The sequence below is a fragment of the Paramisgurnus dabryanus genome, chromosome 11, assembly GCF_030506205.2.
Source record: "Paramisgurnus dabryanus chromosome 11, PD_genome_1.1, whole genome shotgun sequence".
Lineage (NCBI taxonomy): Eukaryota > Metazoa > Chordata > Actinopteri > Cypriniformes > Cobitidae > Paramisgurnus > Paramisgurnus dabryanus.
This window is the reverse complement of record NC_133347.1, coordinates 35,560,400-35,588,069: the sequence shown is the minus strand read 5'-3', so window position 1 is coordinate 35,588,069 and position 27,670 is coordinate 35,560,400. Positions and strand designations below refer to the sequence as shown.

Here is a 27,670-nt window from a genome sequence, read left to right as displayed (position 1 = left end):
ATTTACTATCGGAGTAGATGCTGCGGCTATCTCTGCCTTCACGCCTTTATGCGTGGTACATTTAGGATGAGGCCTCCTGCTCAAATCAGAGTTCCAGTATGGGACCTGGCAGTAGTTCTAAAACACATTGAAGACATGTGTAAGGCTTTACTCCAGTGTGACGTGTTATGTGACTCTTAAGATGTCTTCTCATTGTAAAACTCTTTTCACATTGAGGACAGGTGTATGGCTTCTCTCCAGTGTGAATTAGTTCATGAACCTTAAGGGTACCTTTCTGGGTAAAACCCTTTCCACAATGAGCACAGGTGTACGGTTTCTCTCCAGTGTGAATTCGTTCATGTATCTTAAGGGTTCCTTTCCACAGCAGACAGATGAAGGGCTTTTCTCCAGTGTGAGTTCTCAGATGTGCCTCAAAGTGACTTAAATATGCAGAACTCATTCCACATTGTGTGCATTTGTGCAGCCTCCCTTCAGTGTGAATTCTTAAATGTTTTTTAAGATTACCTGTACGTGTAAAACTTTTTCCACAGTGTTGACATGGGTGATGTCCCTCTTTATTGTAATTGCTACGATGACCTTTAATTGTTGAACTCTCTCCACACTGATGGAAAATTACATTTTTGGTTTCTCCTTTCTTTAATTTTTCTTCAGTGATGACATCACAAGGTTCCTGTTTTATCTCATCTACGTCAAGTTCCAGGGGTTCCCCTTTTACCTCCTTCGTTATTTAAAATAAATATTACATTTGTCAAAAATGTATTTAAAACAATCAAATTTGATTTAGGTAATATAAAACCTATAGCATTTTTACAGTTATGCATTGGTGAAAAACAAATACTAAATAGCTAAACTAAAGCCACAGAGGTCAACTGTCTGTTTTAGTGTGATTGATGATGAATGATTATTAGGGGTCAAGCCCTTCTTCTTCTGCCTTTGTTTCTATTGCAGCCCATAGAACCGTACGTAGGAAAGTTATTAAACTTGGTACACAGAGAGCCCAAATAATTAATAAACCAAATTTGGAGTTTTTATCTCAAACGCTTTAGCGCCACCAACAGTGCAAATTTTCACTTACCTTTTTGTTTTTAACTTCTGACCTGTAAGCCCTAGAAAGGAAAATATTTCCACCCTTTTTAATTATTTGAAAATCCTACTTTTTCAAACCTTTTCCCAAAGCGTTTATTAAATTGCAAAAAAAAAAAAAAATGGTATGTACCATCTAGGGGTGTGCAATATGACGGTATTTGATTAAAATGTCCCCAAAATCCACTTTTTCAGAAATATTGTTGTATCGTGCCTACATCAAGTACATGACAAACTGAGGCATGTGCTACATGAAGGTGAGTTAAGGGCCAGGTATACCTTTTCACCGCATTACTCTACCAGGCTGTCAGGCCAGCACTAATTTGAGACTTACAGTACATTAAAAATGTTTGGATAAGTGAAGAAAAGAAGCCAATCCACATTTGCAAACAAAGTTTAGTACAAAGATCAAGAAATCATAGAACAGGAATCCAACATTATGGTAACGAAAATGCCCCACAACTTTCTGTTCTTGGAAGAATTGAAAATGAAAGAAGAGAAAACCATAGTGTGTATGTCAAATTTCCTTTGTGTAATTGTTTGTAGGAGAGTGTCCCGTCTCAATATTTTCTTGCGCATGGGCTTTTGTACGCGTACTGTCCCTGCTTATTTTGTTTCCTTATTGGACTGCATTTTCAAATGGGGGCATTAGGATGGCTATATTAAGACTCAGTAATGCAAAATAGTCTTTAAAAACAACATAAAAAAGAAATGATGAAATAATAATTAAGTATTAATAATAGTAATTTATTGTACAAAAAAAAGGGGTTACAAACAATGACCAAAACTGTTCCATAATTTATATTAAACACAAAAGACATTGAAAAAACAACAAAGTTATAGAAATAAATATTATTTCATGTTATTATTGTTTAATATGTGTAATTAGAATTTTTCTAAACTTATGGATACTCAAATTAACCCTTTCACCGCCATTGACGAGATATCTCATCAATTAAGAGAAAACGCTTCCCCGCCAATGACGAGATTTTCCGTCTTTCCGCAATACCGCTATTATCCACCAGGTGGTCCTTCCGCAACTTTTTAAACCCGGAAGTATTGCCCTATGGCAAGCAGCTGCATGTCCGTGTCTTTTTTAAAGATCGCTCTGAATGGGATCTCTATGAAAAATCCGTCACAAAAAATGGATAATATCTCTGCTTTTTGCTCAAAATGTGGTGTTTTTGCAGAAACCTACCCATATTCAAAAGCTGATTACAAAAGAACCACTAAAGGTAGGATGAAACGGTTTTTTTTTTTTTTTTTTTTGAAAGCAGAGGGTCTCTTCTTTCATTTGGTATATTGTATGTTTATATATTTAAAGAAGAACTTTTCTGGAAGGCATTAAATTTTGGTGAAAAAATTAAAACGCTGGTGGTGAAAGAGTTAATGCTATGAATTTCTGTTGTCTATTTACTAGGGGTGTAATGATTTATTGTGCATATGCGCGTTTTCACAATGAATTAATTTGAATGAATTACGGTGAAATCTTAGTACATCCGAATGCCAGGGGGCACTCTCATGCAGAAACTTCCTTTGTGCCACAGAAGAAGTGGCATTACAAACGCTATTCCAGGAAATGTCTACAGGAATATTTATACGCTGTTCTTCAAGTTGTTTCAGGTATTTTCATGATAATAAAGAATATTTTGAATTATTTTTATTTAACGAGTGTTGCTTTTTTAAATGCACGTTATAAACGACTCTGACTCATCATGATTTTAGATTGATAAGGACTTTCTACTGACCAAATGCCATAGTACACGCACAAGCTGTACATGAAACAAAGAATTGCCTTGCGATTCAGAATCAATTTCAGACAGGCATTTTTAATGGGAAACACGATTGAATCGCTTTTGAGCCTTGTCACTCTAAATAACTCTTTTAACATCAATCAGATCCCGAACTTTAACTCTCTTAATAATTATTTTAACATCAAGAAAGTCCTGCAGTCTATTTTCTATAATTTCTGAATGCTTAAAAAACGAAACTAAAAAGTGAAAGAAGACGGATCTTTGCTTTATATGGATTTGGGACGGTACACCTCACAGAAAACGTGCCGATAAAGAAAACTGCACTTGCAGAAAACGTGCATTTTAGATGTTTAACGACCATTTAGAGAATTGGATTCGCTTGACGAGAGCTTAATGTTCTTATTTTTATGAAAACCTCAGACTCATCTAGACAGCACCGGTCACTTGCTGCGTCTCAATTCATCCAGCTGTGGGTCAAATAGAAATTGCATGTTGCGTTAATCGCGCGTTAATAAAATTAGTGCCGTTAAAATGAATTTGCGTTAACGCGTTATTAACGTGTTTATTTTGACAGCCCTAGTAAATATCTTTATATCAGTCTGACAACATGCTCATACTGCCGGTTGGCATTGGAATGTTAGCCGTTTAGCATCGCGTATCACGGGTCAAAGTAATTATATTGATTAAAGTGCTTGAATATTAATAGGCCTAGCACAGTGGTCTCAAACTCCCGGCCCGCGGGCCATTTGCAGCCCGCCCTCCCCCTCTCTGCGGCACCTTTCAACAATTTAACATAATCTGGCCCGCAGAAAGATTTTTATTCACTTTGTTTCATATTCATTTCATTTTTAATTTAAACGTTTAAGGGTTCGTTCAAATGTCGCGTCTAACAACGCACGTTAAAACGAGTCAAGACGTTTATTACTTTCTAAAGTGCTCGGCAGCGGAAGTTGCGTTCGGTAGCGTGGGTCGCGTCACCAGTTGCTACGCAGCCCTGAGCCGCGCGCACTCCGTGATTGCGAGGATAACGGAATGCGTGATCGGACTTTAATTCCTCATTTGAACCTCGCGTCAATCCTATCATTGTCACCATGCGATCAGTTAATCTGGTCGGGACTTTGTAGTGTTTGTCCAGAGAAGATTTGTTACTTCCGGGTGAATATCAACTGTTACTCAGAGAAGAGCTGCGGTGGGGCTCACATCAACAAGTCACAGCTTCTAATGGAGACACCGCATAATATGAGGCAGAGCCGTAGATATAATGCAATACATAAACTACAGATAAGAAAAATTGCCATCAAAGTGCCCAGGTTAAAAGAGGAAAGATGAGGAGAAATGTCACAAGGTGACGATCTTTTCGGGGCGGAACCAAAAGTCGGGAAACTTTGGTTCCGCCCGGATGTTTCCGCCCAGACCGGAGAACGGAAACACCGGACATCCGGCAGCTTTGCGAAGGCTGTAATCAGCCGATTGAGCACAGCTGTGCCTAGTTAAAGAGATCGCCGGGCAATTGGACAACTGGAGTACATGAAGGAGTATTTAAAGCACAGTTAAATCACAGTTTGGGAGTTCGGGCACGAGAGGGGGATTGACACGGGGAAAGCTCCTCTGCTTAATGCAGCAAAAGTAACTACGTACCTTTTGAAGAGCCCGCAGGCTCTGTTGATCCGGGCTGCGCTTGGAGCGCGCGGAAAGAAGACAGGAGCTGCCTGGGGTGAAAGAAAGGCGATACGTGGGTGGAGAAAAGGAGCACCCCGAAGAGAGCATTGTGCTGACAAGTCGTAGTGTGTGCTGAGGAACGGAGCTGTGCTCATTGTTAGACGTGGTGGCTGTCTGTATTTCTCTCTCTCTCCCTCTCTCATTGTAGTTTACGGTGGACCTGCTGGAGTAAACGGAAGATCCTATGGGTAAAAAGGAACTTTGGTCTAACCAGTACTTTTGAAGGAGTAAAGCAGGAAGAAAATTGACCTTGTTGTACCACGTAAACAAAGGCTATTTGCTGTGAGTATACCCTTTTGGTGTGGAGTAACGTGCAAAAATGAACCTGTGAACCGTTGGAAACCTCCAGGAGAAGGAGGGCGGCCCTACCCCTATAATAGTGTGGTGGGCGAGCCGTTAGAAGGTAAATCCAAACAGCCACTTCAACGAGACTTATTTTGGTCGTATTTTCCATCGCCCCTATCTCAGCCCAAGCGCAGTGGAGGACACCGGGCGCTTCCCTTGTTGTGTTGCACTTATAGTGTGGTGAGTGAGACTTTGCAATTAATAAGCTTTTCACGTTGGAGTGGTGCTGTGTATTTGCTGTGGGTTGCTGTGTGTCTTGTTAGACGAAGCCCCGCATCATCCATTTCTTCTACTGGGCAGAAGACGGAGAGGCTAACGACCTCAGAAATTACTGCTACCATACGCAGTGTGCTGTTTCGGAGTACGAAGGGACGCAGACCAAGAGCTGTCAGTGACTGTGAGTAAAACATTGGAAATATTCGTGGTATAAACTTACCTGTGTCTGTTTTGTCGCAGAGTCAGAGGCGAAAGGGTCCGCCGCCCCCGCGGTCTCTACAAAGGGGCGCCCCTGTCCAGGATTCGATCGGCCTACGGGCAGTGGAGATAGGGCAGCGCTCGACCCGGTGAGGTGGTGTGTGACCTTCGCCCCTCTGCTGACCTACGGAGGAAACCATACCTACCCAGAAAGCTGTAAACAGCAGAGCCGGTGAGAAATACTCGAAGTCTCAGTAACAGTGTCTTTGTGTCTTAGTGGCCACCTGTGGAGAGAGAGAAGAACGAGAGTGAATAATTGAAGAACAGACCGTGAACGTGATACCTACCCAGAAAGCTGTAAACAGCAGAGCCGGTGAGAAATACTCAAAGTCCAAGTAACAGTGTCTTTGTGTCTTAGTGGCCGCCTGTGGAGAGAAAGGACAACGAGAGTGAACAATTGGAGAGCAGACTGTGAACGTGATACCTACCCAGAAAGCTGTAAACAGCAGAGCCGGTGAGAAATACTCGAAGTCCAAGTAACAGTGTCCTTGTGTCTTAGTGGCCGCCTGTGGAGAGAAAGGACAACGAGAGTGAACAATTGGAGAGCAGACTGTGAACATGATACCTACCCAGAAAGCTGTAAACAGCAGAGCCGGTGAGAAATACTCAAAGTCCAAGTAACAGTGTCTTTGTGTCTTAGTGGCCGCCTGCGAAGAAGAAGAACGAGAATGAACATGAGGAGAGTGGACTGTGTGAAGATACAGTTGGTGGTGGAGGAGAGCCTAGAGTGGCCATTATTTTAAGTTCCCCGTTTTCCCTTCCCTATATATCTTTTTAAGTAAATTAAATAAAGTACCTTTTTAATATTATGCTTACCTTGTGTGTCTGGTCATTGTGGTGGCTTTGGGAATCTCCTCGAGGTGGAGAAAGGGGCGTGACCTTAGTTACATCTGGGTCCACCCCTACCTGTGACAGATTTGGCGTAGTCGGCAGTCCACCTCGGGTTGAGACCAAGGTCCCCCAATGGCCTACCACATTTTTTTAAGATCAGCTCCCATCACCGCTCTATCAGTCCCCAATCAACGCGTTCTCGGGACGAGAACGGATTGGCGGGGGAGGATGTCACAAGGTGACGATCTTTTCGGGGCGGAACCAAAAGTCGGGAAACTTTGGTTCCGCCCGGATGTTTCCGCCCAGACCGGAGAACGGAAACACCGGACATCCGGCAGCTTCGCGAAGGCTGTAATCAGCCGATTGAGCACAGCTGTGCCTAGTTAAAGAGATCGCCGGGCAATTGGACAACTGGAGTACATGAAGGAGTATTTAAAGCACAGTTAAATCACAGTTTGGGAGTTCGGGCACGAGAGGGGGATTGACACGGGGAAAGCTCCTCTGCTTAATGCAGCAAAAGTAACTACGTACCTTTTGAAGAGCCCGCAGGCTCTGTTGATCCGGGCTGCGCTTGGAGCGCGCGGAAAGAAGACAGGAGCTGCCTGGGGTGAAAGAAAGGCGATACGTGGGTGGAGAAAAGGAGCACCCCGAAGAGAGCATTGTGCTGACAAGTCGTAGTGTGTGCTGAGGAACGGAGCTGTGCTCATTGTTAGACGTGGTGGCTGTCTGTATTTCTCTCTCTCTCCCTCTCTCATTGTAGTTTACGGTGGACCTGCTGGAGTAAACGGAAGATCCTATGGGTAAAAAGGAACTTTGGTCTAACCAGTACTTTTGAAGGAGTAAAGCAGGAAGAAAATTGACCTTGTTGTACCACGTAAACAAAGGCTATTTGCTGTGAGTATACCCTTTTGGTGTGGAGTAACGTGCAAAAATGAACCTGTGAACCGTTGGAAACCTCCAGGAGAAGGAGGGCGGCCCTACCCCTATAATAGTGTGGTGGGCGAGCCGTTAGAAGGTAAATCCAAACAGCCACTTCAACGAGACTTATTTTGGTCGTATTTTCCATCGCCCCTATCTCAGCCCAAGCGCAGTGGAGGACACCGGGCGCTTCCCTTGTTGTGTTGCACTTATAGTGTGGTGAGTGAGACTTTGCAATTAATAAGCTTTTCACGTTGGAGTGGTGCTGTGTATTTGCTGTGGGTTGCTGTGTGTCTTGTTAGACGAAGCCCCGCATCATCCATTTCTTCTACTGGGCAGAAGACGGAGAGGCTAACGACCTCAGAAATTACTGCTACCATACGCAGTGTGCTGTTTCGGAGTACGAAGGGACGCAGACCAAGAGCTGTCAGTGACTGTGAGTAAAACATTGGAAATATTCGTGGTATAAACTTACCTGTGTCTGTTTTGTCGCAGAGTCAGAGGCGAAAGGGTCCGCCGCCCCCGCGGTCTCTACAAAGGGGCGCCCCTGTCCAGGATTCGATCGGCCTACGGGCAGTGGAGATAGGGCAGCGCTCGACCCGGTGAGGTGGTGTGTGACCTTCGCCCCTCTGCTGACCTACGGAGGAAACCATACCTACCCAGAAAGCTGTAAACAGCAGAGCCGGTGAGAAATACTCGAAGTCTCAGTAACAGTGTCTTTGTGTCTTAGTGGCCACCTGTGGAGAGAGAGAAGAACGAGAGTGAATAATTGAAGAACAGACCGTGAACGTGATACCTACCCAGAAAGCTGTAAACAGCAGAGCCGGTGAGAAATACTCAAAGTCCAAGTAACAGTGTCTTTGTGTCTTAGTGGCCGCCTGTGGAGAGAAAGGACAACGAGAGTGAACAATTGGAGAGCAGACTGTGAACGTGATACCTACCCAGAAAGCTGTAAACAGCAGAGCCGGTGAGAAATACTCGAAGTCCAAGTAACAGTGTCCTTGTGTCTTAGTGGCCGCCTGTGGAGAGAAAGGACAACGAGAGTGAACAATTGGAGAGCAGACTGTGAACATGATACCTACCCAGAAAGCTGTAAACAGCAGAGCCGGTGAGAAATACTCAAAGTCCAAGTAACAGTGTCTTTGTGTCTTAGTGGCCGCCTGCGAAGAAGAAGAACGAGAATGAACATGAGGAGAGTGGACTGTGTGAAGATACAGTTGGTGGTGGAGGAGAGCCTAGAGTGGCCATTATTTTAAGTTCCCCGTTTTCCCTTCCCTATATATCTTTTTAAGTAAATTAAATAAAGTACCTTTTTAATATTATGCTTACCTTGTGTGTCTGGTCATTGTGGTGGCTTTGGGAATCTCCTCGAGGTGGAGAAAGGGGCGTGACCTTAGTTACATCTGGGTCCACCCCTACCTGTGACAGATTTGGCGTAGTCGGCAGTCCACCTCGGGTTGAGACCAAGGTCCCCCAATGGCCTACCACATTTTTTTAAGATCAGCTCCCATCACCGCTCTATCAGTCCCCAATCAACGCGTTCTCGGGACGAGAACGGATTGGCGGGGGAGGATGTCACAAGGTGACGATCTTTTCGGGGCGGAACCAAAAGTCGGGAAACTTTGGTTCCGCCCGGATGTTTCCGCCCAGACCGGAGAACGGAAACACCGGACATCCGGCAGCTTCGCGAAGGCTGTAATCAGCCGATTGAGCACAGCTGTGCCTAGTTAAAGAGATCGCCGGGCAATTGGACAACTGGAGTACATGAAGGAGTATTTAAAGCACAGTTAAATCACAGTTTGGGAGTTCGGGCACGAGAGGGGGATTGACACGGGGAAAGCTCCTCTGCTTAATGCAGCAAAAGTAACTACGTACCTTTTGAAGAGCCCGCAGGCTCTGTTGATCCGGGCTGCGCTTGGAGCGCGCGGAAAGAAGACAGGAGCTGCCTGGGGTGAAAGAAAGGCGATACGTGGGTGGAGAAAAGGAGCACCCCGAAGAGAGCATTGTGCTGACAAGTCGTAGTGTGTGCTGAGGAACGGAGCTGTGCTCATTGTTAGACGTGGTGGCTGTCTGTATTTCTCTCTCTCTCCCTCTCTCATTGTAGTTTACGGTGGACCTGCTGGAGTAAACGGAAGATCCTATGGGTAAAAAGGAACTTTGGTCTAACCAGTACTTTTGAAGGAGTAAAGCAGGAAGAAAATTGACCTTGTTGTACCACGTAAACAAAGGCTATTTGCTGTGAGTATACCCTTTTGGTGTGGAGTAACGTGCAAAAATGAACCTGTGAACCGTTGGAAACCTCCAGGAGAAGGAGGGCGGCCCTACCCCTATAATAGTGTGGTGGGCGAGCCGTTAGAAGGTAAATCCAAACAGCCACTTCAACGAGACTTATTTTGGTCGTATTTTCCATCGCCCCTATCTCAGCCCAAGCGCAGTGGAGGACACCGGGCGCTTCCCTTGTTGTGTTGCACTTATAGTGTGGTGAGTGAGACTTTGCAATTAATAAGCTTTTCACGTTGGAGTGGTGCTGTGTATTTGCTGTGGGTTGCTGTGTGTCTTGTTAGACGAAGCCCCGCATCATCCATTTCTTCTACTGGGCAGAAGACGGAGAGGCTAACGACCTCAGAAATTACTGCTACCATACGCAGTGTGCTGTTTCGGAGTACGAAGGGACGCAGACCAAGAGCTGTCAGTGACTGTGAGTAAAACATTGGAAATATTCGTGGTATAAACTTACCTGTGTCTGTTTTGTCGCAGAGTCAGAGGCGAAAGGGTCCGCCGCCCCCGCGGTCTCTACAAAGGGGCGCCCCTGTCCAGGATTCGATCGGCCTACGGGCAGTGGAGATAGGGCAGCGCTCGACCCGGTGAGGTGGTGTGTGACCTTCGCCCCTCTGCTGACCTACGGAGGAAACCATACCTACCCAGAAAGCTGTAAACAGCAGAGCCGGTGAGAAATACTCGAAGTCTCAGTAACAGTGTCTTTGTGTCTTAGTGGCCACCTGTGGAGAGAGAGAAGAACGAGAGTGAATAATTGAAGAACAGACCGTGAACGTGATACCTACCCAGAAAGCTGTAAACAGCAGAGCCGGTGAGAAATACTCAAAGTCCAAGTAACAGTGTCTTTGTGTCTTAGTGGCCGCCTGTGGAGAGAAAGGACAACGAGAGTGAACAATTGGAGAGCAGACTGTGAACGTGATACCTACCCAGAAAGCTGTAAACAGCAGAGCCGGTGAGAAATACTCGAAGTCCAAGTAACAGTGTCCTTGTGTCTTAGTGGCCGCCTGTGGAGAGAAAGGACAACGAGAGTGAACAATTGGAGAGCAGACTGTGAACATGATACCTACCCAGAAAGCTGTAAACAGCAGAGCCGGTGAGAAATACTCAAAGTCCAAGTAACAGTGTCTTTGTGTCTTAGTGGCCGCCTGCGAAGAAGAAGAACGAGAATGAACATGAGGAGAGTGGACTGTGTGAAGATACAGTTGGTGGTGGAGGAGAGCCTAGAGTGGCCATTATTTTAAGTTCCCCGTTTTCCCTTCCCTATATATCTTTTTAAGTAAATTAAATAAAGTACCTTTTTAATATTATGCTTACCTTGTGTGTCTGGTCATTGTGGTGGCTTTGGGAATCTCCTCGAGGTGGAGAAAGGGGCGTGACCTTAGTTACATCTGGGTCCACCCCTACCTGTGACAGAAACATACAGAGGATAAAAGTATGTATACTGCTATATATAATGAAGTATAATATATTATTATGTAGCTTGCTATGCATTTACACCTAGCAGTATCATAATTTTTACCTGTTTACATTGACTACCTATTCAGAAGTTTTAGGATCACTTTCACTTATTCATATTTTTCCACATATAATAGCAAATTCATTAAAACTGTGGAATAACAAAGATGGAACATAATAAAGTCATATGACTGTAAACAATCCAAAATAAATCAAAACACAAACACTGATGGTAATTTTTTATAATCGTTTATAAATGTATACAGAAATTGTATTTGTTAGTTTAGTGCAAGGTTTTAATAGGCTTTAGTTATTAAAGAGAAGGTTAAAGCAACACTATGTAGTTTTTTTACCTTTAAATAATGTCTCTAAAATTATTTCAGTGATAGAACAACTTTTAACTGGACAAATTGTACTGTTGCTGCAACCTGAGCAGCCTCCTAGCTGCTACAAGCACACTCTGAAAGTGGCAGTGGAGGGTAGGAAACACAGCCCCGCCCCTCCCCCTGCCTGCAGAAGAGTGTCTGATACCAGGCACTGTTGCGCTTTTCAACCACATGGGGGAGCTGTAAGTCATTTTTACATGGAAACTACATAGTGTTGCTTTAAGAAATTATTTACTTATATAAAATAATGTATATTTAAAAGATAAAAACCACTGCTTTTATTATACATTAAATAACATAATTTTAACAGTCCATTTACAGAAATATTGTATTTATTTTACCTTAAAATAGCTCTGCGGCCCTCCGATTAAATGTCAATCTTAGAAATGGCCCCAAGCCAATTTGAGTTTGAGACCCCTGGCCTAGCGGGTTTCTGTTCGAGCCGATCGGAATGATACGCTGATCGGAAGATGCGCTGTGTGCTGCTATAACAATTACTCAAAACCTTAGCAATACTAACTAATAATTATTGTGCAATTAAAGGAATAGTCAATTTTCTTCAAAGAAAAATCCAGATAATTTACTCACCACCATGTCATCCAAAATGTTGATGTCTTTCTTTGTTCAGTCGTGAAGAAATTATGTTTTTTGAGGAAAACCTTGCAGGATTTTTCTCATTTTAATGGACTTTAATAGACACCAACATTTAATACTTAACTCAACACTTAACAGTTTTTTTCAATGGAGTTTCAATGGACTATAAATGATCCCAAACGAGGCATAAGGGTCTTATCCAGCAAAACGATTGTCATTTTTGACAAGAAAAATAACAAATATACACTTTTAAACCACAATTTCTCGTCTAGATCCGTGAAATAGCCATGCTATCTTTTAACTGGCTGTAGCAAGCGAAGTTAAAGGAGGTTGATTCACAGCCCTCAACACGTGTGTTTTTTTTCCCACTTGACAAGCAGACCGGACGTGACATAGGGCGTGGCAGCATCGACAATTCCATTTTTTTATTTGAAGTTCAATTTGGATTTAAAATCTAAATCGTGACACCCTTAATTGGAATGTTTGCCCATTATAGTTTTAAATTGTTATTAGACTATTATTATCATCAATGCATGCTTTTCCCTGCATGAGGGAGCTTGTAATCCGCATGGCTTAGACTTCTCTGGGACCTGAACTTGATGAGCACATCTAAAAACTCAAGACACCTATAAACTTCCAGTAGATAATAGGGCTGTCACTTTTTATTCGATATTCGAATATGCATTCGAACATGACGTGAAATATCCGTATTCGAACTATAAATAAACCATCCGGTTTTTTAAATGCCATGTGTAGCGCATTTTTTACAGTAACATCTCGTAATAGGAAGGAGGCTGAGAGCGAGACCAACGATGACAACTGTGCGCAAGAGAGGAAATCAAATTGGACCAACATGAACCTAATGTGCATGTCAAGATAGAATTATAGTTTGTATATAAAATGACATATTGTTTATAGTGTTAAATATTATAGCAGAATAAAAAGCTTGTGTTAATACGTTCACATTATGAAATGAGCATGTATGAAGATAATTTCTTAATTTTTACAACGCTATGTAAACTCTATATTAAACAACAACAGCATTTGTCTTGTAAACGGATTTGAAATGATCATGTACTGACACTCGCTCATCACATAGGCGAAAGAGTCAAGTGAGATCTGCTAAACTTAGCGGTAAGTTTAATTTAACCTCAAATATCAAATGGTTTGTGCTCTCTATCATTAAAAACGGTCAATCAAACAGCACGCGCAGGGTTAATGTACTTGTCAATGACGGCTCACAAATGCGCGGGACAGGCTATGTGTGTGTGCTTGTTGTCAATGAGATTACTTCTCACAAACACGCTCAAGTGCGGGATATGTGTGCATTAAATCCGTGGAATTCCGCTGAGTTTTCTGCCGAAATCTGCGGGCGTGAATTCCGTTTGGGACGCCTATATGCCTTACTCCTGCTGCTTTTTAAGTTTTCACATCATTGTTTGTAACTGTTCTGAATCGTTTATATATATATATATATATATAACTGTGCGCTAGCTGCGTTAACTCTGCTTGCAATGCTGGTGTCAGATTTCATTCGCATGCACTGCGGATGACGCAAATTGGGCTTGTTATTGATGCAAACGCGCGTTATGTCTCAAACATGTCTTCCACGCAAGTTGAAAAAGTTCAACTCAAGAAGAGAATGCGTCTGATGCTAAAATAAATCTCTCCAGTAATCTTGATTGAGGAACGCATTTTTGGTTTCTACACAGACAGCATGATGTTGGACTTAACAGTAGTGCAGTAAGGTATAGCCTTTATTTACAATGTAAAGTTTAAATATAGCTGCAAGCAGCGATACGGGGCCAAGCACCATCAGCGCAATGAGCTCCCAAAGCACAGCAAGAAAGATACAACTTATCAATCACTCAGGGCGCATTGAGCACCCAAGGTGCATCAAGAACACAAGGCTCAGCAAAGAACCCAAAGCGTAGCAATGACAGAGCAGAACCACCGCAGTGCAGAGCAGCAACAGAAAACATGGCAAAAATAGAACATATGTGAACTACAGACAGGTCAAAAAAAATAGGTGAGAAAGAACAAAACTATAATAGAAGAAATTAACACCTGGCTCAGGTGGGATTCGAACCCATGAACTCAGGATCTCTATGCAAACGACTTAACAGATGCACCACTCCGTAGACACAGCTCAAGGGGCAGCAGAAAAGAGCTTACATGCCATACAAAGAATTCAGAAGTTATAAGCAGTTCTATAAGAACTGTTATAGTTTATACCCCTAGGTGGCGCTGTTCTCTGATTTCCTCAGGACGTCATGCCGAAGCTCCCTACCGATTTTTGCGCCGATATATCCGATACTTCAAAAGTTATAGCAATTTATCACAGATTTCAAAATGGCGGACAGGCGGTTCGGTCAATCCTGGCATAATACACATCGGCAGATGCGGCATGAGCCAAGGAATCCGTAGACACCAAGATCATAATTTTCTGACAAACGATTCAGAAGTTATGCGCAAAAATAGCCTTTTTTCCTATCTCATGACCCATAGGTGGCGCTGTCACCAAATTTGGCATGGACCCCCATTTCATGGTCGACATGAAGCGTACCAAATTTCATCTCGATTGATCAAAGAATGACCGAGATACAGCCTCAGAACCAATTTTGCGTCAATCTCGTTAAGTTCACGCATTATTACTTTTGAATAAAGAAAAATATCAAAATTCTGTTCAGTCATTTCTATGCGGCTCACTCCAAAGATCACATGTGCCAAATCTCATAAGAATTGAACCAAATTTGAAGGAGGAGTAGCGAAAAAACGAAATACTGTACATTTCAAAATGGCCGATACTGTAATGGGTGGAGTCTTACTGTAAGGTATTAAAAACAATAAGCATGAGGAGAGCAATCACGTGTACTAAGTAGAATTTTCATAGAGCAAATGAATCACCAGTTATAACCATTTGAACATTGAATTTTTGAGATGATGGTGGCGCTATAGAGTTACTGCTAGAGACCCCATTTTTGGCCAAATGACTATTTATGACCACCACTACAACTGTGCCAAATTTCATCATTTTCCTATATACGGTTCATAGGGCTGCCATAGACTCCCATTGGGGAAGATTAAGATTAAGATTAAGATTAAGAAGAAATATAGCTGCAAGCAGCGATTCGGGGCCAAGCACCTTTAGCGCAATGAGCACCCAAAGCACAGCAAGCAACATAGAAGGTATCAATAACCCAATGCTCACTGACCACCCAAGGTGCATCAAGAACACAAAGCGCAGCAAGTACCCAAAGCGTTGCAATGACAGAGCAGAACCACCGCAGTGCAGAGCAGCAACAGAAAACATGGCAAAAATAGAACATATGTGAACTACAGACAGGTCAAGAAGAATAGGTGTGAAAGAACAAAACTTTAATAGAAGAAATTGACACCTGCCTCAGGTGGGATTCGAACCCATGAACTCAGGATCTCTATGCATACGACTTAGTGGATGCGCCACTCAGCAGACACAGCTCAAGGGGCAGCAGGAAAGAGATTACAGAAATGCAAGCATTGACATATGCCAATCACCAAAGATGTAGAAATGACACCGCAGAGCAGAAATCACAGAAATACAATGTATATGAGAATCAAAAAGCTCAAGTGAGATTGAAGACAAGAAGAACATTCCGTAGAGTAACGCTATAAAATGTAATATAAAGTAATTAACTATGACAAATAGACAACATCACAGGGACGATCAACTTTACAGAGGTTTTTCTCAAAAAAATTCCTAGGTGCAAGAAAAATCTGTTCAGTCATTTCTGTGCGGATTGCTCCAAACATTATACGAGCAGAACCTGGCATAAAATAAACAAAATTTGTAAAAGGAGTAGCGAAAAAATCATTTACCATATGCCTTACAATAACACATGAACAGAATGATGGAAAATGACAAACGAGGTATCGTTGCAATCGGCATAAACCAGTGAATACAATTTCACAAAGAAAATTAATATCCGACAAAGTATTCAGAAGTTATGAGCAGTTCTATAAGAACTGTTATAGTTTATAACCCCTAGGTGGCGCTGTATTCTGACTTCCCAGATACAATCAGGACATCATGCCGAAGCTTCCTACCGATTTTTGCACCAATATATCCAATACTTCAAAAGTTATAACAATTTATGACAAATTTCAAAATGGCGGACAGGCGGTTCGGTCAAACCCGGCATAATACACATCGACAGATGCGGCATGAGGTAAGGAATCCGTAGACACCAAGATCATAATTTTCTGACAAACGATTCAGAAGTTATGCGCAAAAATAGCCTTTTTTCCTATCTCATGACCCATAGGTGGCGCTGTCACCAAGATTGGCATGGACCCCCAGTTCATGGTCGACATGAAGCGTACCAAATTTCATCTCGATTGATCAAAGAATGACTGAGCTACAGCTTCAGAACCATTTTTGCGTCAACCTCGTTAAGTTTGCGCATTTATTACTTTTGAACAAAGATAAATATCAAAATTCTGTTCAGTCATTTCTATGCGGCTTACTCCAAAGATCATCTGTGCCAAATCTCATAAGAATTGAACAACATTTGAAGGAGGAGTAGCGAAAAAATTGAATACTGTACATTTCAAAATGGCCGCTACTGTAATGGGTGGAGTTTTACTGTGAGGTATTAAAAGCAACAAGCATGAGGAGAGCAATCACGTGTACTAAGTAGAATTTTCATAGATCAAGCGGATCAGCAGTTATAACCATTTGAACATTGATTTTTTGCACTGCTGGTGGCGCTATAGAGTTAATGCTAGAGACCCCATTTTTGGTCACTTGACTTTTCAGGACGACCTCTATAACTGTGCCAAATTTCATCATTTTCCTATGTACGGTTCATAGGGCTGCCATAGGCACCAATGGCTAAGAAGAAGAAAAAAGTACAATTCCAATAGGTGTCTCAGCACCTTCGGTGCTTGACCCCTAATTTACTAAGTACAGGTATATAAAATGGCCAATTTATGTAATGTAATGAATTCACATGTTCCCCAGTTTGAATAGGATATCATTTTTATATGTCTTTATTTAATTATATCTTATATTATTGTATCAATACACTAGAAATATGTAAGATGATTTTTGCATTTACATAAAATAAAGAGAACTCCAATTAAAAACCGTATTTTTGCTTTTTTAAATCTCACCTGTTCCTGTTACCTTAGCATAGAATAATAAAAAAACACTTTAAAATGTCAAGGCATCAGGACCGAAACCGAACCGAAAACCGTGGCCAAGAACCGGAAATTGTATCGAACAGTGAACTAAGTGTATTGTGGCATCACCAGTATGTAGGAGGAAAAGTTATTTCTTAATCCTTCTGTATCATAATTTTAACCTGGAAAAATTAGTGGCTTCACAATTACTTTTTGTACCTTTTCAGTCAGGTTTTCGCACTTCACATAGCACAGAAACAGCCCTTTTTCGTGTGGTTAACGATAATGATAACACACAAATCAAAATACCTGTGTTGTTTATAGGGAAATCAAGCAGGTCAAAGAGGTTTCTCACTTTTTGTTTCACAAATAGAAGTTTTACAATAAAAACCCAGATATGCGCCGATCCCCTGGGTGCTTTACATTTACCTTACATGTTGCGTCTAAAACCACGCAGAAAACGTGACGACGCCACTTTCCTCCTCTTCAAAGCAAGTGGGTGCTTTGTAGTGATGGGAAGTTCGGATCATTTTTCTGATTCGGATCTTTGAATCTCGTTCATCAAAATGAACGAATCTTTTTTTGAGTCATTTCGTTCTTTTCGTTCATTTAAAATATGATTACCTATAATTTCACAAATTACCCCAAAATAACCACTTATGCAAACAAATATGACATTTCTAACAAGTTATGAGAAATAAAAATCCTTATTTCATTATTTCTTGACACAAGCTCTGAAACATACACAAGAGATAGAAATTATGAGCTTACTCCTAAGTCAGTCCTCGTGTACAAGTCATGGTAATGCAGCCAAAGCCAAAATATAAGAAACTGAACTCCATATTTATCACATTTGTACGCCTCCTCTCGTGTCTAACTTACAGATGTTAGTTGTCAACTCGTCACTGTCTTACTGACTCTCTGTGTTCGGCCAGGCTGTGCCGTATGATATACAGCACAGGACCGGAAAGAGAAATGATTAGTTCATCATTCTCTCGAGTTCGGGACGAGTTCGAGTCTTTCGTTCTTCCTGTCAGCCTCATAGAGGCTATGCTGTCAGTACCGGAAAGATAAATGATTAGTTCATTCAAGTCTTGAGATCGGGTTCGGCCGGGTCCGAGTCCTTATGTCACGTGACCGCTGGTATATCACATTAAATACAACATTACATTCGTATTATTGATTGCGTCTGAATGTATCATATATTGTTTTATATTTAGTAAATTAAATACAAAATATGTGCAAAAACATTATTTGAAAAATAAAAGTTCCATCTTATTGAAGAACGAAAGACTCGGACCCGACCGAACCTGAACTCGAAAGGTGAACTTATCATTTCTCTTTCCGGTACTGGTAGTATAGCCTCTATGGGACTGACAGGAAGAACAAAAGACTCGAACCTGTCCCGAACTCGAGACTCAAGAGAACGATGAACTAATCATTTCTGTTTCAGATTCAGAGCCCATATGTTGCTCAATGCGCATGCGCGGTCAACACAAAATGAACGAATCACTCTCTGAGACAACTCGGTAGTCCCGAGTCATATTAAAGATTCGTTCAAAATGAACGAATCGTTCATGAACGACACACCACTAGTGCTTTGGAGCATCTTTCGTTGCTAAATAACCTAAGCATTGCTTGATGCTGTGACGAGCACCTACCGGTCAAGAAAGAATTTGGCGCCTATGAACATGCACGTTTGTTAAGAACTGTATATCTGATCATCGTTTACTAGGGCTGAAACGATTAGTCGGCATGGTCGACAACGTCGACAATAAAAATTTGTTGACAAATATCTTTGTTGTCGAGTAGGCATTTGGTTTGCGGCCCTTACATTAGGCAAAGTGAATGTTGTGATTTGACCGCTACGACGCGGTAGCGCTACAGTGTAATACAGTCCTTACACATTTGCGATAGGAGAAGATAGATGAAAACACAGCGCGGATTATAGCGTAGTGCAAATGTATTAGCACGAACATTTCATAAAACTTCAAACCAAGAAAGCTGTCGTGTTTAATACATAAAAGACAGCCTTTCACGGGAGCACAAGGTTTAAAGAGGAAATATCCGGGCTCAAGAGGGGCCGCTGAGAGGTAACTTAGGCTGCGTTTACATTTTGCATTAACATGCGATCTCGGTGATCCGTTCACGCAGATCCGATCATCCGTATATCAGGACACGGCGCGTTTACATTTGTCACATAAATGTGGCTTCTGTATCTGGATGTGTGATCGGATCCCGTGCGGGGAGACGCGCGCTGGGTGGATAGCTGTCAATCAAAGTGGGTACAGCTGTCTTTAGCCACATGATTTAGGGTTTTCGCGCTAACCGCAATCCCGTATTGTACAGTGCTACTGAACAGCAGAGAATAACTAGCAACCCCAACAACCGTGATGTCCACATTTTAAGCGTTATATTTTTTAGCTTTAAAAGCCTTATCTTTAAAAGCCTTATAGCGTCCGCACCGCGGATGAATGTCCTGTTTAACTTTACCTGAACTTGACTTTCACCCGCATGCTTTAAATCAACAACAAAATCCGTGTGAAACATGACCGACTCCACTGTTTTATTCTGCCGTAATAACGGGCTTTTGCCTCTGCCTAAACTTATATGTATATTTATATTTTAACCATAAACTGTTGTTAGTTATGTTTCCTGGTAATTTTAATATGATTTAATTAAAAGAGCTAAAAATTTCCTAAATTTCCTGTTCATAGTGCGTAAGAAGTAATGTAATTTACAAACACATATAAGTAACCTTGCATAAAACCAACACTGAATAAATGTATTTGGTTAATGTTATTATGGTTTGTACGTGTTTTAAAGTAACTTAAAATGTGTTAAATGAGACAGAAACAGCCGATTGACCAGAAACAAGCGGAACATTCACGTTGATATGTCGCCATGGAAACTCAAACATTATAACGATCCTGAATTCTGCCATTAAATATTAAATCTCTCTATGAATAGGAACATATAACATATGCCTGAATAACTTAAATACAGTCAGCAGTGTTAAAATGCTTTTGAATATCGATTTATTAAGATACTTTTAAGCGTAGCTTTCATTGCTCCACAAATATGAATGTATGCGTCTCTCACCTGCGCTCCATGACCTAACGTCCTTTATTTTTGACAGTTGTCAGTGAGAGGAGATGATAGTGGGCGGGGTTTTTTGTGACGTTGACCTGTAAATGCAGATACGATGGCTGGATTGCGTTTACATTACACTGAGATCCGATCACAAAGCGTCCTCGACTACCTCTGCATCAGGACACACAGATCGGATAACATTCCGATCACAGACGCGTTTACACTTGTCTTTTCAATGTGTATGTGGACAACATCCGGATACAGGTCGCATGTTAATGCCAAGTGTAAACGCAGCCTTAGTGTTCTCAAGCTGGAGCTAACTTGCGTTATATAGCGGTAAATCTTTATTACGTAAATGAGAATGCAGTACAGTACTACTAATAGTAATAATATTAACAGTAATAATATAATGGTTACACTTTAAAATAAGGGTTCATTAATCATAATGAACTTATTTGTACTTCAGCCTGAACCAATGCTGAGTTAATGCATGCAAGTTACAAACATAAACTAATGAAGAGTCATCTGTAAGTACAACATGACATGTCTTTTTAGTTAATAGTTAATGTATTAATAAACAATGAATTCATGTGGTAAGTCATGTTATAGTTAAGGATGACTCAATATTAGTTTATGATTAGTACATGTCATAACTCAGCATTACTTCATATTTAAGTAAGAATTCATTTAGATCAGTTCATCATGGTTCATTGACCCTTATTATAAAGTGTTACCAATATAATAACAGTAATCTGATGATTTATATTTCATAGAATAAAGCCTGATCGAGTTTAAGAGTCAGGATAGTAATAATAGTGTTATTATAGTAACACTTTTAGATCTTATAGTCTGTTTTAGAAAAGAAGCTCTTAAAACTGCTGACAAGAGGTGTTTGTGTTTAAAAAAAAATATTTTGTCTGTAATGCTGCTTAGTGTTTGTTTATTTTTAAAGAGAACTTTTATGTTGTAACGTTTTTATCACTTCTTAGATTTGGGTATGATTCTCCCAAAAACACCACATTTTGAATTAAAAAAATAATTTATTAAAGATCAGATTTAGAAACATGATCCAAACATACACATAGTATTTACTACTTTTGGATTCTTAATAGGGATGTGCATGCATGTCATTTTTTCTAGGGGTGTGCAAACAAATTGATTCACATTTGAATCGCGATTCAAGCTTTGCCGATTCAGAATTGATTAATAGAATTCCAAAAATCGATTCATACATATTTTTTTGTAATGCCGTGTTACTATTGTCCTGAAATGAGTTTATCTCAGTATTCCCATAGATGGCGTTGCTGCGTCGTATTCACTCTGACGCCTGCACACTCTTGTCACAGTGTTTCTCACACTTTGACTGTACTTGGGTGCGCTGCCCAGTTATATTAACAAGTGCCTAAGTATATCTGGTATCAAATTTTGTCTTTTTTGTTTTTCTGTGATGATGACACTCTTTAATAATGACATTTTGTGTGTGACATGATGAGTTCGGTGTGCGTTCACGTGCTCTCTGTTTCTCAATGAATTATGCGACTGCGACGCGAACAAGCTCGTGTCACATTCTATCCTTCATGTTTCTGAACTTGAGCAGAGTTTTAACATTAGAGGACTTCACGGAGCACCCGCGGATCGTATGGTTCCGGGTTTGTATTTGAAATGGTCAGCCGGGTCCTGGTCAATCATAGTGAAATTACTTTGGGTCCCAAGTCTGATTAATATTGTGTGTAAAACCCGGGTGCAGTTTCAGCGTGCCGGCGGTTTCTATGACGATAAAAACTGGCTCTTTTCTATTATTATTAAAAAACCATATCTTTTCTAAAATATGTTGCACTGACCGAGCAAAGCTCAAGCTGACTCAAGATTTACAAAACGCAAAGCTGTAATGTAAAATCCCCTGTCACTGGGACAGCAAGTAGACTTTTGAATCTGAAATAATGAGTGGATTTAGCTTTTTTTTAATCGGCAAGAGAGAAATAGAAAGAGAGGCACTTTTCCTGCTTCTGCTCTATCTAATAGAAATAATAACCATTATAACACCAGTCACATTTATAATCTATAGACCTGCACTGTCTATCATTAATATACTATATTATTGTATTAAATAGAATTTGATAAAAGGGGTCATCTAATTGCTTCATAACAATTGTTTTTTTTTTTGCATAAAGTAATATCAAACTACATTTAATTTGTTGTGTTTCTTTTTTTTTAATTGGATATCTACTACAATCAGTCACATAGGAAAAAGTAAACTACATTTACACACTGGGAATCGGTTTTTTAAATCGCGAATCGTTTTTTAATCGAAAATCGATTTTGAATCGAATCTTGAGCCTAAAAATCGGAATTGAATCGAATCGTGAAATTTTCTGAATCGTGCACCCCTAATTTTTTCATTTCTATGAATCCATAGGTCTGAAAAATGAGTAGGCTACTGGATTAACTGAAAATATTTTTATTAAAAAGACTTAAATAAAACTTAACTCATTCCCCGCCATTGACGAGTTATCTCGTCAATTATGAGTTAATATTTAACTAATAATATGCCTTTCTGGACGAATTTTTTTTAAAATATAACCGCTTTTATCCACTGGATGGCGCCAAAACCGAATTTATCAAAAACGGAAGTTAAAAAGATTTCAAGATTTATTTTAACGGCCTTTATGTTTGATAGTCATTCTGAGTCTGATATCTAACATAAATTTGTTTACAAAAACGCAATTTTTTAAGCTTTTTGCTCAAAATGTTGTATTTTTGAAGATAAATATCCATATTTCAGTGGTTAAATTAAGTGGAAAAAGTAAATATATAATGAAACGTTTTTTCCCCATTTTGTTTGTTTGTTTGTTTATTGTTTGTTTGAAAGCAAAGGGTGTGTTCTTTAATTTGATATAATTTGTATGTTTATATATTTATAGAAGATAATTTTTCCTGCAAGGAATTTTGTGAAACGTTTGTTAAAATCACAAAAATGCAGGTGGGCAACTTTTCACAAAAAGGCTGGCGGTGAATTAGTTAATTTTGAAGAAACTATGACAATAAAATGAACACATACTAGATTATTAATGAAATAAATGTTTTTAAACAGAAAGCTCTAACAGGAAAAGCTGCGTGATGAAGTGAAACTAAAGAGTTAAAGGTGACATAGAATGATTGAACCGGGTATTTATCCTTGTTCTGTGATGTGACATGTAGACAAAAAAAGTTTGTTTGGGTCTCTAATGCCTTACTGTGGATTCACACCAGCCGCGGAAGAGGCGGCAAAAACGCGTGAACCGCGTCCAGTTTGCCGCTTGAACATTTTGAGTTTACTCGCTTAATCCGCGCGTTAACGCCGCGCGTGAAATTCTAGTCACATTCGCAAAATCACGCGGAAACCGCGTCATGGGAGGGGCTTCTGCAACTGCCAGCCGGGTGACTCTAGTCGCATTGCAAAATGGCGGACATGGATGTTGTTGAGCGTGCAGCTGCTGTTTATTTGATTTGGAAAGTTATAAAACGGCGTAGACTCCTTCGGCGCCGGGTCTGGGTCCATCAGATTCTTCAGAGGCGCAACCAGCTTGGTGAGTTTCACCAGCTCCTCCAGGAGCTCCGCTTGGATGACGGCCGCTTCCAGCGGTACTTTCGTCTGAGCCGGGCCCAATTTGACGACTTGTTGTCCCGTGTCGGTGAGAGGATTTCCCTTCAGGACACCAACTACAGGCGCTGTATTCCACCAGCAGAGCGCCTGTCTATCTGTCTCCGGTCAGTAAATCATTTAATTTTCTGTATGATTACAAGTAGTTAATGATAACCTCCACAGAGTTGTGATTGATAACTAGGTGTTCAGAATTGTGGTGTTTCCCTACGAAAACAAACTGTGTTTGTGTGGTAAAACTGTAGTAACCAGGGTCTGTGGGGTACTGATTAGGCTTGTATTTGCCAAAGAAGGGTTTTACCAAGTGACATTTCTTTTATTTGGTTTAAAATTATTTCTCCGTGACCACAGTTTTATCTACAGTAATCATGTATTTTTAGAGGTGGTAAAGTCATGGTTAAGTCCTGTCCAAATAAAAAACAACTTGCCCTGACATCTGTAAAATACATCAGTGCCCTTTGTTTTGTCACAAAATGCACATAAGTAGTGTTTTAGTAAGCCATGTTTCTTAAAAGTAGTTATATGTCCTAATAAAATAAGTGTGCAGGTTACGGGTATATTGCGATATGAAGTAACAGGTTTTTATATGTAGCCAGCAAATCTGAGCAAATGCTAAATAAAGGTGAAAAGCTAGGGGACTTCATTAAGCTTGTTGTTGTTTAAAGGGATAGTTCACCCAAAAATGAAAATTCTGTCATCATTTACTCACTGTCGTGTGGTTACAAACCTGTATAAATGTTTCGGTTCTGATGAACATAAAGGAAAATATTTTGACGATTGTTGGTAACCAAACCATTCGTGGACCCCATTTACTTCCGTAGTCGGAAAAAAGAATACTATGAATGTAAATGGGGTATACGAACGGTTTGGTTTTTCAAAATATCTTTCTTTGTGTTTATCAGAACCGAAAAAACGTATACAGGTTTGTAACCACACAAGACTGAGTAAATGATGACAGAATTATCATTTTTGGGTGAACTACCCCTTTAACTGTAAAAAGGTAAATATAAATGCTGAAGTCAGAAACACAAGTACTACAATTGTCTGCAATCTGCATTTATAAGAATGATTTTTTACTTTTTCTCAATCTTTCAGATATCTTGCCACTGGAGACTCCTACAGGACCATTGCCAGCAGCTTTCGTGTTGGTGTCTCCACTGTCTGCAAGATTGTCCCAGATGTGGTGACTGCAATTTGGGACTGTTTAGTGGATGAGTTCATGGCTGTGCCCTCCACAGATGAATGGAGGTCCATTGCAGAGGGGTTTGAGGAGAGGTGGAACTTCCCACTGTGTTGTGGAGCGCTGGACGGCAAGCATGTCCAGATTAAGGCCCCCCCCAACACTGGATCGCAATACTTTAACTACAAGGGGACTTTTTCTTTAGTTCTCCTTGCTGTTGTTGATTCAAGGTATTGCTTTCGGTTAATTGATGTCGGGGGTTATGGACGGACGAGTGACGGTGGGACTTTGGCTAACTCAGCCTTTGGCCAGGCACTCCGTCGTGGTACTCTCCATCTTCCACCTGATCGTCCTCTTCCAGGAGCTGACCACAGAGGACCCCAGCCCCATGTCTTTGTGGCAGATGAGGCCTTTCCCCTCAGGAAAAACCTCATGAGGCCATTCCCTGGGCGCACCCTTCCCAGAGAGAGTCGTATCTTTAATTATCGTCTTTCTAGGGCCCGGCTGGTGGTGGAGAACGCCTTTGGGATTTTGTCCTCTCAGTGGAGATTGTTTCGTCGTGTCATAGAGGTTCAGCCCGAGGTTGTGGAAAAGTGTGTGAAGGCCACGTGTGTCCTTCACAATTTCATGAGGAGATCATCAGAGGCACATGCTGTGAGAGGGGTGGTGCAAGGTACAGAGGACTCCATGCAGAGTCTCGGTCGGGTTGCAGCCAACAATTCTGCTAGAGAGGCCATCCGGGTCAGGGACAACTTCATGGCTCACTTTTCAGCAGAGGGAGCAGTACCGTGGCAACCTGTAGAATAGTTAGTTATCATGTCCTGTGTTGTTTATGTCCTTCATGTTTAGCACTTGTAAATAGTCTAATCATTTTGATTTACACCCTCTATATATTGTTAACAGTTGCATGGTTGCAACCTCTCTTGCAAATGTTATTTTTTTTGCATCATTTACTGTTTTAAAGTTCACCTATTTCATTGCTAAAAACGTTATTTTGTGTATTCTGTATAATACTATTGGTTGACATTGTGTATGATTCAAGAAAACACATTATTTTCCACATACCATACATTTTGATTTACACCCTTTATATATTGTCAACAGTCACATGGTTGCAACCTCTCTTGCAAATGTTATTTTTTTTGCATCATTTACTGTTTTAAAGTTCACCTATTTCACTGCTAAAAACGTTATTTTGTGTATTCTGTATAATACTATTGGTTGACGTTGTGTATGATTCAAGAAAACACATTATTTTCCACATACCATACATTTTGATTTACACCCTTTATATATTGTCAACAGTCACATGGTTGCAACCTCTCTTGCAAATGTTATTTTTTTTGCATCATTTACTGTTTTAAAGTTCACCTATTTCACTGCTAAAAACGTTATTTTGTGTATTCTGTATAATACTATTGGTTGACGTTGTGTATGATTCAAGAAAACACATTATTTTCCACATACCATACATTTTGATTTACACCCTTTATATATTGTTAACAGTCACATGGTTGCAACCTCTCTTGCAAATGTTATTTTTTTTGCATCATTTACTGTTTTAAAGTTCACCTATTTCATTGCTAAAAACGTTATTTTGTGTATTCTGTATAATACTATTGGTTGACGTTGTGTATGATTCAAGAAAACACATTATTTTCCACATTATAGTCTTCCTGAAGCACAGGGATTTTAAAAGTTCTGTGTCCCTGATTGGCCAGCTAACCTGTACGTTGTGATTGCTCTGAATATCTGTGACATCAGCGGTACATGTTTGAACAACTTGGAATCATGATAAAGTCAGTCTTATCTACATCACCAATACCAGGAAGTAAACTTCTGCCTACAATCCATGTGTTTGTTGTACTTCAAGAAAAGAAATTTACGTTGGACATGATAACTCGTGGCACTGTTTACTTAGTGGTACCTTTTGTGTGTTACACCTTTATTGTAAATAATTACTTGTAAATCCTTATTTTTTTGCCATCGTTGCAGTTTAAGTTTACATTGTTGTACTTCTTGGTTTTCAAAAATACACTGAGCCAGTATCCCAAAGTATTTCATGTGTTATTGCTGCTTTTTCATGCACTACACGACAACATATTAGAAACCACATCTAAACTATATTTTTCTATACTTTTCTGAGTATATCTGCAATAGGATATAATTAACATTTATGTCCAAATTTTTGCCATAACCATTTCTTTTATCTATAAAATCTAAATTGTCATTTACTATGTAGTGCACAAAGTAACAAAACCAAAACATGTGGTCTTGTCATATAACTTTTTATTTATGAAAATACAATTAATTAGCCAAGAGAAAATAACAAAATATAAAAACTATATACAAACAACATGTACAACTATATTACATGCAGGAATAAAAAGGATCTGGCTTTAGAAGAAGGACAAACTAAAGGAGAGGAGAAAGGAGAGCAAGTCTGGTTTCATCCCTGCAACGAGTGCCAGCCTTTTTATTTTTAACTATTATATTGTTTCCAAATTAAGTATTACTTCGGTGTTTTCATATATTAATTTATAAATTTGAAATTTAACAAACTCCCTCCTCTGAGGCGGCACCATATCCAGGGTTGGAGCCAGACTGGACAGGAAGCGCTCCGAATCGGAGCGTGAAGGTGGCTCAGGACGTGTCCTGAGTGCCTCCAGGAGCTGCTGCTCCACCTCTGATGGCTGCTCTGTAGGCCTCCTCTGGCCTCTTCTTCTTGGTGCTGTATGAATTGATAGAACATTTTGTC

General features: G+C 40.5%; 1 long non-coding RNA gene across 1 annotated transcript; it reads left to right on the top strand.

Moving 5' to 3' along the window:
* Positions 1–4,307: 4,307 nt before the first annotated feature.
* Positions 4,308–10,708, top strand: LOC135718129 (uncharacterized). The gene is made up of 2 exons (XR_012337976.1): positions 4,308–5,547; positions 5,734–10,708. It is a non-coding gene; the product is annotated as an uncharacterized lncRNA (long non-coding RNA).
* The last annotated feature ends 16,962 nt before the right edge of the window (positions 10,709–27,670 follow it).